We start from the raw sequence: 12,774 nt of genomic DNA on the forward strand, positions 1-12,774 counted from the left end.
GGATGACACATCAATTCCTAGTGACACAAGAACTAATGAGGAAACTTCCATTCTCAAAAAGGATGATGTAGAGATTCTCAATACTGCCAAATCTAATGAGGACACAAGAAAGAGTTAGGATGATATGAGAAGAGATCAAGATCATACTAGAATGCAAACTCATGGTTATGCAAGGATAAATCATGTTGATAATCCTCCCACATCTCTTACACAACAAATACAAACGCTGAAAACATAGATTCAAGATATGCAGAGAGGAACTGTTAGAAGATATTCGCTTCAAGAAATTTGTCCTTACCCATTCGACATAAATCTAAACATGATACCATTTCCTACAGGTTGTGAAACTCCTAGATATGATAAATATAATGGAATCACTGATCCCCAAGATCATATACAAGAATTTTTCACGATGACTATGGAGTTTTCACATGAAGATACATACCTGATGAGATTATTTCCAAAGAGCTTAAGTGGACTAGCTATAAAATGGTTCTCCAAACTTCCACCCGAAATTAGATCATTCACAGAATTGGTGGATAAGTTTGTTTCATAATACTCTTACAACATACAACATGAGGTCACAATGCTAGACCTATGTAATAATAAATAAAATAGTGGAGAACCTTTCATGACGTTTCTACAGAGATGGAGACGGTTAGCTTCACGATATCCTCGTACGGTGCCAGAATACGATAAAATATACATATTCATCAATAATCTAAACAGACAAATGAGCTATCATATAAAAATGCAATGTCATCAAAATTTTGAAAAAATGATTGATAATGGAATCAAAATGGAGGAAGCTATGGTAAAGAAGGGTGAGTTGAAGCTATACAAAGAAGGATTTAATCCTCCTAACAACAATACTAGAAATAACAACAATGATAAGCCCAAATTTTGGAATAGAAATCGAAATGTTGTCAATGGTGGGATAATGGATAACAACAATGTAAAACCAAAGCAACCGATTTTTAATTTATCCAATCACTTAGCAGCAGCTCAACAAAACAACAATCACCAAAAATCAACTTTCAACAATTTCTTTCGAAAGAAATTTACAAACATTGGTGAACCACTTGGGTCAGCATTAAAGATGCTTCTCACAAACAAGTTGATTACTTTGCCAGAAAGAAGAAACTTTGAACCTCAAGTGAAACCCTCTTGGTGGAACGACAACCATTATTATGATTTTCATCGAAACAAGGGACACCAATCAGATAATTGTCAGCGGTTGAAACATGTCATCCAAGATTTGATTAATAGTGAAGTGATAACTATGGATGGACATACGACAAATGAATCTCATACAACTTTCAAAACTCCACTTCCTAACAACACATAATGGTAAGGGTAAAGCAAAAGTGAACTATGCTCATGCATATGACAATGTGGTAAATGTGATTGTGGTTAAAGAGAAACAACGTCAAAAACCTGCTCATGCTATCACAAGAAGAAAAGCCAAAGTTGTTTTGTCGGGTCCTACAACCAACACATCATCCACTTCATAATAATATAGTCTAGTGGATCAACTACAGAAAATTCCCGTGCGAATATTCATCTTAGAACTTTTAAGGCTTTCACCTACACACAAACAAACTCTAGAAAGAGCATTAGTAGATATGACTTTGTCCAAAGATCTTGATGTAGATCAATTCCAAGTGGGACATCTCACAACCCCTCATTGTTTATCATTCACTGAAGAAGATGACATGTCCTTGCAACATCCACATAACGCTCCCTTGCATATTGAAGTCCTCATTCATAAGACACGTGTTGAACATGTCCTAATAGATGGGGGAGCTGGCCTAAATATTTGCTCATTAAGTCATGTTCATGCTCTCAGTTACTCTGATGATGCAGTTGATCCCCAAAAAAAGATCACAATCAAAGCATATGATGAAGAAGAGCGTTCCTCCAAAGGAATTGTGGTATTACCCATCAGAGTGGGACCTTTGCAGAAAGACACAACATGCCAATTTCTAGACTTGGACTTATCATACAACATACGTTTGGGAAGACCATGGATACATGGCATACAAGCTATTCCATCAACATATCATCAGTGCCTGAAGTTTCCATACAATGGCCAGGAAATCACAATCTCAGTAGAATCAAATCCATTCCAGTACTGTAGTAATCTAAAACCGACTCAAGAGGTCATTGTTCCCCATAATAGGGAGGCATCATCTTCAAACACACAATCCAAGGAAAAATCATTTGCCTCAATTTTGTCAAGTATGGAAAAACAAATGCAACTAAGAGATCAGGGGAACGGAGAATATTCACTATCACAATTACCACTTTCTCCTAAATTCTATGGAAAACCATCAAACTCTAAACAACAACCAACTGTGAAACATCTTCCAATATTTGATGGAACATTTGTTAGTGCTGGGACCTTATCAGAGGAAACAAAAGACAAAGATATGCTACAATGGCTATACAAGGATGAAGAAGTCCAACAAAAGATCAACAATGTCAAAATACCTACAGAAAAATATGGAAAAGGATTTAACATCCTTTAGAAAATGGGATACATTGGAATGGGTCCTGTAGGAAAAATAAAAGAAGGTATCTTGGAACCTATACAACCTCATACTCAGCAGGCTACAAACAAATCAGGCTTAGGGTATGGACAAGTTACTCTACATGAGGACACCTCTTCTCAGCAATAAAAAGTTGAACATGATAACAAACAAGAGCAACTTGCAATTGAAAGGGAAGAAACATTTGCCAAACAACAAGAACAAGCAAACATAAAATGGCAAAAGAAGAAAACTTCTAATCAACATGAAAAACAAACAAAAGGCACTTTCGAATCAGAGTTAACTCCTAATCAAAACAAATAAGAAGTTGTTACAAATCAAGGAGAGTTGATAGCAAGGTTGACATAACTCAATATCAGCCCAGAGGAAGGTGAATATGAGAGAATAAAAGATATAGCAAGAAAAATAGAAGAAACAAATCAAACACTATATGAACAAATTTGCAGATTCCAAGTTGCAAGTGAGACAGATTCTAATGAATGGGAATGGGATTCCTATCATTCTGAACAATCAGCTGAAGAAACTTGCTTTGAAGAAGATGTAGGTGTTGATGTAGTTCATGCATATGTAGGACAAATGTTAGGAACTAGCCCATTTGAATTAGAATCACATTCGGTTAACTTGGACTTAATCGAGGACGATCAAGAGCTACTTGTGAGAGGTCATCGAGAGTATCTTTCTAGATATTGAAATACATATCAAAAAATTTGACATCTCTATCATGACCCTTAATACCTTTGAAGCATCTCAACCTTAGGACCCCTTACCTCTAATCCATCATGAACTTATTGACTGGGATAATGAAAGACATACTGCCATTGATACCTTTCCTAATAACCATGTCATATCCTTATATCTTAATACAATTGAAACCACAACAACTTTCACCAGGGATTTCAACAACGCATCTTCCAGTCAAGTGGGTGCAAATCTCCCAGTCGCAAAAGTGAAAATAAAGAAAACAATATCAAGTCTAATGTTGTAAACCATTTATTGGCAACATTAGAACAAGAAAAAGTAAATAGAAAGGATGCATCTAACGGTGAAAACCTCATCGAGGTGCCGGAAGATGGGAGATTTAACACCTTACCTGAGTACTATCAAGAAAGGTCATCCATATTGATCGAGCCAATAGAGGCAGTTAACATTGGGACAACAGAGCGACCAAAGATTTTACATCCAGCAACCTCCCTATTAGAACAAGAAAAACAGAAATATATGGAATTCTTCAAAAGATGACAAATCAATTTTGCCTAATCATATGCAGATATGCTAGGGTTGGATCCAGATCTTATTATGCATCACTTAAATGTCAGTCTGGGAGCCAAACTAGTTAAGCAAAAATTAAGGAAGATGCATCCTCATATCGCTCTTCTTGTCAAAGTAGAACTAAAGAAATTACTAGATGTGGGATTCATCAGACCTGTAGCATATCCTCAATGGGTATCAAACATAGTTCCAGTTTCTAAACCAGACAAAAGTATTAGAGTATGCATAGACTTCAGAGATCTCAATAATGCATGTCCAAAGGATTACTTTCCTTTGCTGAATATTGACATCATTGTCGATCTAACCGCTGGACATTCCATGTTTTCTCTAATGGACGGTTTTTGGGGATATAATCAGATTAAAATAGCTCCAGAAGATCTAAAATAGCTCTAGAAGATCAAGAAAAGACAACTTTCACATGTCCATGGGGTACTTTCTACTGGAACGTCATGCCATTTGGACTAAAGAATGTAGGTGCTACATATCAGAGAGCTATGACAACGATATTCCATGACAAGATGCATACATTCATGGAAGACTATGTGGATGACATATTGGAAAAATCATACGACAAAGAAGAACATATAGGAATAATGGAAAATATCGTTGACTGGTTAGAACAGTACAAGCTACGGCTCAATCCCAAGAAATGTGTCTTTGGTGTCACTTCAGGTAAGCTATTGGGATACATTATTTCAGCTAGGGGTATCGAAGTAGATCCATCTAAGGTCAAAGCAATCATGGAAATGGCATCTCCCAAGAATATTAGTCAACTCAAATCACTCCAAGGAAGACTGTAGTCAATCAGAAGTTTTGTTGCTCAGCTAGCAGATCAATGTCAACCATTTACTCATCTATTGCACAAGAATGTCCATTTAAAATGAGATAATTATTGTGAAGAAGCATTCAACAAAATCAAGGAATATGAAAAAAGATATGGAGAGCTCGCGTGGAGGAGGAGTAGGTAGAAATGGAAGAATTCAAATTTTAAATTCTCTGCAAGGCGGGAACTCTGGTTCCAATGGATGTAGCGGCCAGATCAATGGAGTTGGCCAGATAGGGGAGAAGGACAAGCCTCTGGATATTCTGCAGGTTGACGGTACTCTGTCAGAAAAGAATGCGGGTCATAGAGACCCGATTGGGGGGTCCAGCCCACGTGAAGTTGTATTGGAGAATGGAAAAGAAATTAGAAGGTGGTCATCCCTCTTTGGAACTAGACCATCTGAGAAATCTTCCTTGCCTCCTGTTCAGAACACATCGGACCCGATTGGTGGTAAGTTTGCCATCTCTATTCCTGACTCGGTTTCAGATCATAACATAAGTAGTATGTTGAACTCTCTGGAAGGGTAAATTTATGGGACCACGCCCAAACATTGAGGTTGTTAGGGCTTATGTTAAACAGAAATGGGCTTTGAAAGGCAATGTTAAAATTTTGGCTTTATCCAAAGGCCTTCTCTCCTTTGCCTTTTCTTGTGAAGAAGACAAAATAAGGATTCTTTGTGGTAGCCCTTGGTTGGTCGGAAAGACAGCTCTGGTCCTCCAGAAATGGCACCCGAATCTAAATATGAGTGAATCTCTTCTGGTGGAAGTCCCAGTCTGGGTTAAGCTCCCAGGTCTGCCTCTTGAATACTGGGCAGAAAGTATTTTCTTGGGTATTGCAAGCTCTCTTGGTGAGCTCCTCTCAATAGATCTGGTCATAGCCTCAAGAAGAAGGCTCACTCATGCCAAATTCTATGTAGGGGTTGCCCATGATGCAGATATGCCTGAGTAGATAGATATTGTGTCTAAGTTGGGTACTTGGAAACAACAAATCAAATAAGAATCCATCCCCTTTGCTTGTTTCCACTGTAAAAAAGTAGGTCACTGGGCTAAACAGTGCCCTCTAAAGCCCAGAGGGGATAACAAGCAAGACAAAATTGTAGTTGAGAGTAGAAAGGCTCTGGAGAAAATGGTTTGGCAAGTCAAAAATACAGAAAACAAGGAACCTGACCCAGCTGAGATCAATTGTTTTCAACCCCTAGGGGAGAACAAGGATGTGCTCTCCTCAGCCTTTGTTTCTAAACATCATTCCTCCCAGGAATCTTTGAGGAAGGAACGTATGGGAGAAGATAATATCCTAGGAGGGCAGATCCCAAGAGAGGAAATAAAAGAACAACATGAATCTTCTAAAGAAACTACCCAGATGGTGATTGCTGACACCTTGGCTAGTAAGGAAGCTTCCAATGAAGAGAATCAGAAGGATAAGGATATTAAGGAAGTGGAGCAATCTAAGGAAGGGGAGATCACTGGATCACATGAAGAGAAGGTTGACTCTTCCCGTCTCACAAATAGTTTTGATTTTCAAGAGGCCCAGAACTGTGTTATCTTGGGACTGAATCTTTCTGATTCAGATCATGCCTCTAAAATAGTTAATGGCTCTTCACATGACTCCAGATCACCTATCTAGGGTAATGAAGAGGAGATTTCTAGACTCCTTAGTGATCCTGAAGTGGGTTTTGAGAAAGAAGCCGAGTGGAAAATTCCAAAACACATGAACAAGAAAGACTCCACTCCCCCTGCTGCCCAAATAAGGAAGTCTATGAGAATTGCTCAAGTTGATGTAGGGTATGTCTCCTCATCCCTAGGATGACCTTCAAACCACAAAGTTAGAGATCAGGAGGCTAGCAAGAACATAATAGATGGGACTCGGAGTGTTACTACTTATCAAATTGCCATTAGTTTTTATATTCAAAGTCATACTATATACTCTAGTTGGTTAACACTAACGAATCATGCAATCGGTACACATAGAGAAGTTGGTATGCACAGTCTAGTCGGTTACAGAGGAAAGTAGTCACAGAACGCAGTATACACCGAGTTGTCTACCGAGTATCTTTTTATGACTACCGAGTAGCAAAGATGACACACCGAGTTAATATACACCGAGTGAAACGTGTTACCAAATACATTGAACCTGGACATGCATATGAAAACGTGTTACAAGATCGAGGCACATCTAACCATTATTACATTGGAAATTGCACCAGAAGATTGTGTATGATTTTGAGATCAATCTAACCAATGAAATATTTTGTATAGTTATTCATTCGAGGAATCTTGTTTGTAAGATTGAAGCAATGAATTAGATCACCGTCTTAAGAGATCTATTTATACAGCATTAGTTAAGGGTGTATGCATGTGTGTAAGAAGATTGTTACAGAGACACAGAGGTCACCGAGAAGGTTTTCAGAGAACAGTCAAAGAACATAGTAAACAGAAGGGTTTACCGAGTTACTATATGGGTTATCGAGGTATGCTATAAGCAAGGTAATCTATTTTGAGCACATAGAATCTGCTATAACATTTCAGATGTAAAGTTGCAGATATTTGTAATGATTTTATTGTAATATTGTGAAGTTGAAAGAGAAACCTTTAACAGGGTAAAAGACTCTAATCAAGTCTATAAATTGTAAAGCCTCTAACCAGGTGCAACATTCAGAATAAATGTTGTAAAATCCTTTAGCAAGGTAGATCTGAGAGATCTTGTTACTCCTAACAGGGTAAGCTATCAGAAATAGCTAAAATGTAGCTCTAACCGAGCACTCTTTATTATTGCAGTAGTGAAGTTGTGGGTGCCATCCCCATCGCAATTTTTCTCTCTAACCAAGAGTTTCTGCGTAACCAAAATATATGTGTTATGGAGTGAATCATGTATGATTGTTATCTATTTGTTTTAACTTTATTTTATGTTACTGCACTATTCTATTTATGCATAACAATAAAGTTATTATTCAAGAAAAGTTTTGGAGTACTGATTCACCCCTCCCCTCTCAGTACATTAGCTTTCCATATTGGGCCTAACAATTGGTATCAGAGCTTCAATCTTGGAAAAGGGTTTAACTGCCTAAAGAGAAAGATCTTATCAATGGAAGGCTACAAACAATCTTGGAGGATTGTATATCTGCAAGAAGAGCTGGACCATGCTAATCAAGTGATTGCAGACATGCAAAAGCAAATGCAAAAATCTCTGAAAGTAAGAAGAAGATTATCTGATGATTTGCAAGATTCTCAAGAGTTAGTGGAACAAATTGAGACATCATCTGAGAACAGTATATCTGAAGAAACTGAAGAAATGATTGGAGTATTGAAAGAAAAGAACAAAGCACTGGCTGATCAACTAAAAGCAATGAAAAGAGAACATGAACATTTCAGCACACAAATGACTGAAAATCTAGATGCATTAAGGACAACTAAGGATAAAGCAAGAGATCTACAAAGAGAGAAACAACAAATTGAAGTCTTAGTATCTGATAAAAATGATGAAATCATAAGATTGACTGGGATTCAACAAAATATGACAGATCAACCAGGTTATGCACATCATGAAGCAATTCTGAAGAATGATGAAAATCAAGCATTGAAACTTGAAGTAACAAGGTTGACCGATGAACTTGAAACAGAGAAGAAATCCAAAGAAACACTGAAGAAGAGTTATGAAGCATCAAAGATGTTGGATGAGCAATTGAATACAAGAAGACCCAACAGAGATGCAGGACTCGGTTACAAAGGAAAAGACTCTACCGAGAAAGGAATTCATACTATCGAGAGAGGAGAATCATCAAAGCAAGCTGGAAAAAGGAATAACATAAAAAGAAAGAAGCCTATTTGCTACTACTGTGGAAATCAAGGTCACACTGCCAACATATGCCAAATCAAAAAAGGTAAGCAACCGAATATCACTAAGACCAATGATTATTGTTACAATTGCAATAAATATGGTCACACATCTAATCAATGTAGGACAAAGTCTATTAACAACTATCAGAAGGCAAAATTCAAAGGGTTTTGTAGAAACTGCAATAGATATGGACATAGTACTGAGAAGTGCTAGCTTAAGCAAAAGAACTACATGTGGTCTGCACATTGAGCAAACACTAGAGGTTATCGAACTCACACAAATCCTTACCGAAAATATGTAGCAGTACCATGGGATTACAATACAAGGATATGGTGTGAATGTTGTGGAAGATATGGACATATCAGTGCCAACTGTTTTATAAGGTTTGGAATGAACAACCGAAGATCATGGAGAAATCCTGGTATGGCATGTTTTCATTGTCACAAAGTTGGACATTTAGCTGGAGATTGCAGAGATCAACCTAGAGGAGACACTGAAGAAATAAAAGAAAAATAAAAGATGATTTGGAAAAAGAAGGAAATTGTGTCAAATGAAGAAAGCACCTTACCTACCGAGTTAGGTGCACCTGTTCCAAATTAATCAGCAAAGGTACGAAGGGACTTCATTCTCTGAAGGTTAAAATCATAACAGTTCCTATTCTATTATGTACTAAATTCAAAATCTGCATAGTTAAGATGCTTCAGTAAGTTTGAAATTCTATCAAAAGTACTTTACAGGAAACCTGTCAAGTCAGTGAATACAGGAAGCCTGTCAAGTCGGTGAATACAGGAAGCCTGTCAAGTCGGTAAATGAAGGAAATTTGGTTACTTGGTTAAAACGAAAAAAAAGAGAGTAAATCGGTTAAAGGTGAACCGAGTGCATTTAATGTTTTGACCTAACCCACACGAAGCCCGATAAGATATTTTGTGTACTTAAAAGCATTTTCACGGTCATTTACACTTACCAAGTTTTCGAAAGAGTAGAGCAGAGTGAATCAAGGCAATCAAACCTTATTCAGAGTGAATCCAAGGTATTTACATCAAATCTCATCGCATTGTTAAGCTGGTTTACCGATCTTATCAAATTGTTTTTATCTGCTGAGTGTGAAGTATCTGTCGTTTGTAAACCATCAAACCTTAAGGATAGTTTGCTAAAGTTTTACCTGAAATCTACAATGGCACCCAAGATCCAAGATCCCATAGTTGTCAAGAATGTAGAGAAGCCCTCACTGAAATACACTTTGACTCCTAAAGTCACCTTTGAACCGGATGACAAAACCGCCTTTTCACTCATCCTGGATCGAGTCTTGTTAGTTGAAGATGTTAGATTCTTCACCAAATGTCATGTTGAAGAACTCGATCGTGTTGAGATAAGAGATACATATGATGAATTGTGCACATGTGGTAAATTGAACAACAAGTATGAACACATCAAAATCAAAGGATTGACTAAAGCCCTAACCCACCCTCATGTGTTCAAGCCCCAATGGGTCAAGTCTGTTCTAAGCAGAGTTCATGATGATTTCATGTGGCTAGAAGAGCAACCATTCAAAATCACCAAAAAAATCATTCATGTGATCACAGGTTATCCTATCTATGATCATGCATGAGCACAGAAGATGATATCACAAAAGGAATTAATCAATTTAATTGGAGTTGAATCTGATTACAAAGGATTGAAACTGAACAATGTCACTGATGCAGAACTTAAGTTTTCCATTAGAGTAATTGGTTACTGTTTCTTCCAATCAGCAAGGGAAAACAGTGTACCCTGTGCCGCAGTTGACATAGCTTATAAAATTGTGAAAAAGGGAATGAAGATTGACTTATGTGAAGTATTACTGAAGAACTTGTTTGAGAACCTGAACATAATAAGGAAGCCAAAGAAGAACAATTCGGCAAATATACTAAAGTTTGGTTCACTTCTTGTATGCATGTTTTTCTACTTTGAAAAATTATTTCCATCAGTCGGTAAAGTAGTTTGGGAGCTACACCGACCAATCACCCATTAGATTAACGACTTTATCAAGATGCTAGGTGATAATTTCAATGACATAATGGATGATTATTTCAGCAAATTTCAAGAGAAGATGCACAACAGATATCGGATTCCACCCCAGCTAGTGGAGAAATATAAAGATGATATATGCTTTGAGGTAGATATTGATTACTGTTATGTGAATGTTGTGGAACCGAGAACTCAATCTTTGCCACCTATGGGTTACGAGATTGACTTTGATATCACACAATAGCAAATTGATGCCTATCTTTCATTACCAAAGCATGCTACAGAACTGAGGTATGGAACCTATGAAGAGGTGAAGGGAAAAGTAAAAATGAGAATTGTAGTACCCAAAGCTACAAGGAAAGCAACAAAGATGATAAAGGTTTTAATGGAGAAATTCGGAGAAGAATCTTCCTCCACACCTGTCAAAGGTACTCTTGCCATCACCAAAGAGGAATCAGAAGCTCAAGAGGCAGCAATAACATTGAGCACCGAACTGCCTAAGGGTAAAGTATTGAAAAGAAAGAAATAGGACATTTCAAAGGCCCTACCGACTCCTCCAACAAAGAGACCTAATACAAGAGCATCAGCTACATCACCGAGTAAGAAACAAAAGAGTGTTACTGCTCCCAAGGTAACCAAGACCTACAAGAAATCTACTCGGAGACTCATTTTGGCAAAAGAGTTTAGTGATACAGAATCTGAGGATGCCAACAAATTCCAAATTGTCAAAAGCAAGAAGGTAAATATACATAGTGTTGAAAACTTCTGTGCAAATCTAAAAGAATATGGTGGATTTGGTTCTTTTAGATATGTCAAGTATGAAACAAGAAATAATGATGAGAAGAGACAAATTGAAGAAGCTATCATCTGTACACTTCTAAAGTTTTGGCTAGCTCCATTAGAACTAGTAAAGTCACTTCCGAATGAACTTTACTTGCATATTGATAACAGGTGGAAGTATGCAATGGACTCAGAGAAACAAATCAGAGAAAGAAGTCTAGTCCATCTATTCCCTGATATGTCTGTAGTAGAAATAAAGGAACACTTGACAACCTACAATTCAAAATTTCTTGTCAAACAGAGAGCCTTAAAATTGATGAATGGGCTATATATTGATGTAGAAAATGAGACAAAAGAAAAATGGCGGAAAATATTCAAAATAAAAGATGCTGGTGAACAATCTAAAGTTGAAATCGTTGATGTCACCGAGCAAGATCCTGATGTCACCGAGCATAGTCCTGACGCTACCGAGCAAGACCCAGCTGACACTATTCAAATTGATGAAGATGTCATGGATACAGAGGAACAGGAGCAGGAGATGATAGAAGGTACTACATATACAAAACTTGTATCTAGTGAATCCATTTTAGAACAAGTTCAGCCTTATCCACCGATCACTCAACCTGTCTCTACCGAAGCTCCTCAGGATACAACACAAGGCACTGAAGGTCACAAGTCTAAAACAGGAGAAGAGACTACCCAAGACCAGACCTCTCAAGCACCCTCGAGCACCGAAAATGTAGCAGTTGAGACACCCAGTACTGAAACACCACAGCAGCTACAGGAACCAACCAAAGTGTTGCCTCTACCAAGCAACCTACCAAGGGTCAACAAGCCTCTCAAGCTATTGTCTTAGTTCAACTGACCAAAGGTAAAGAGAAGAAGGTGAAAAATCATAGTTTCAAAGTTGATTTATCTAAACCAATAGTGTTGCCCAATGTGGATATATCAAAATTAAAGGGGCAAGCACTCATTGATTTTGATGAACTATGCAAAGCAAAGGCCGAACAAGAAAAATAAATGGTCGTACAAAAGAAGAATAAAGTACTTCAGAAGGTGAAGACACTGCTATCTGATATGCTACCTACAGCTACAGTGTCAACCAATGCAACCATCCACATTCAACTGGATGAACTCCTAAATCAAATAGAAACATCCGGAGTAGATGCATCTAAGTACTTGAGCAAGCTCAAAGACAAGGAGCTTACTGCAAAAATGATAGAAGAGGCACAAAAAGCTCTAGGTATTGGGAAAGGCAAACTTGTCAAATTCATTGTTGAGTTGTCCCCTCAACTCAAGCATATTCTTTATTTATTTCAGAAACTTTGTACATTTTCTATATTCATTAAAGATATCAAGAATAAAACTGATGCAATTGAGACAGAGATCACTGATCTCTCAAATAAGTTGACTCCTGAGCCCAATTCAGTTAAAAAATTTATACCAAGCTTCAACAGCTCGTGGCTCAACAACTGGAACTCAGAAATGAAGAACATAAGATCCGGATGG

The sequence above is a fragment of the Cryptomeria japonica genome, chromosome 7 (assembly GCF_030272615.1).
Source record: "Cryptomeria japonica chromosome 7, Sugi_1.0, whole genome shotgun sequence".
In the NCBI taxonomy this organism is placed as follows: Eukaryota; Viridiplantae; Streptophyta; class Pinopsida; order Cupressales; family Cupressaceae; genus Cryptomeria; species Cryptomeria japonica.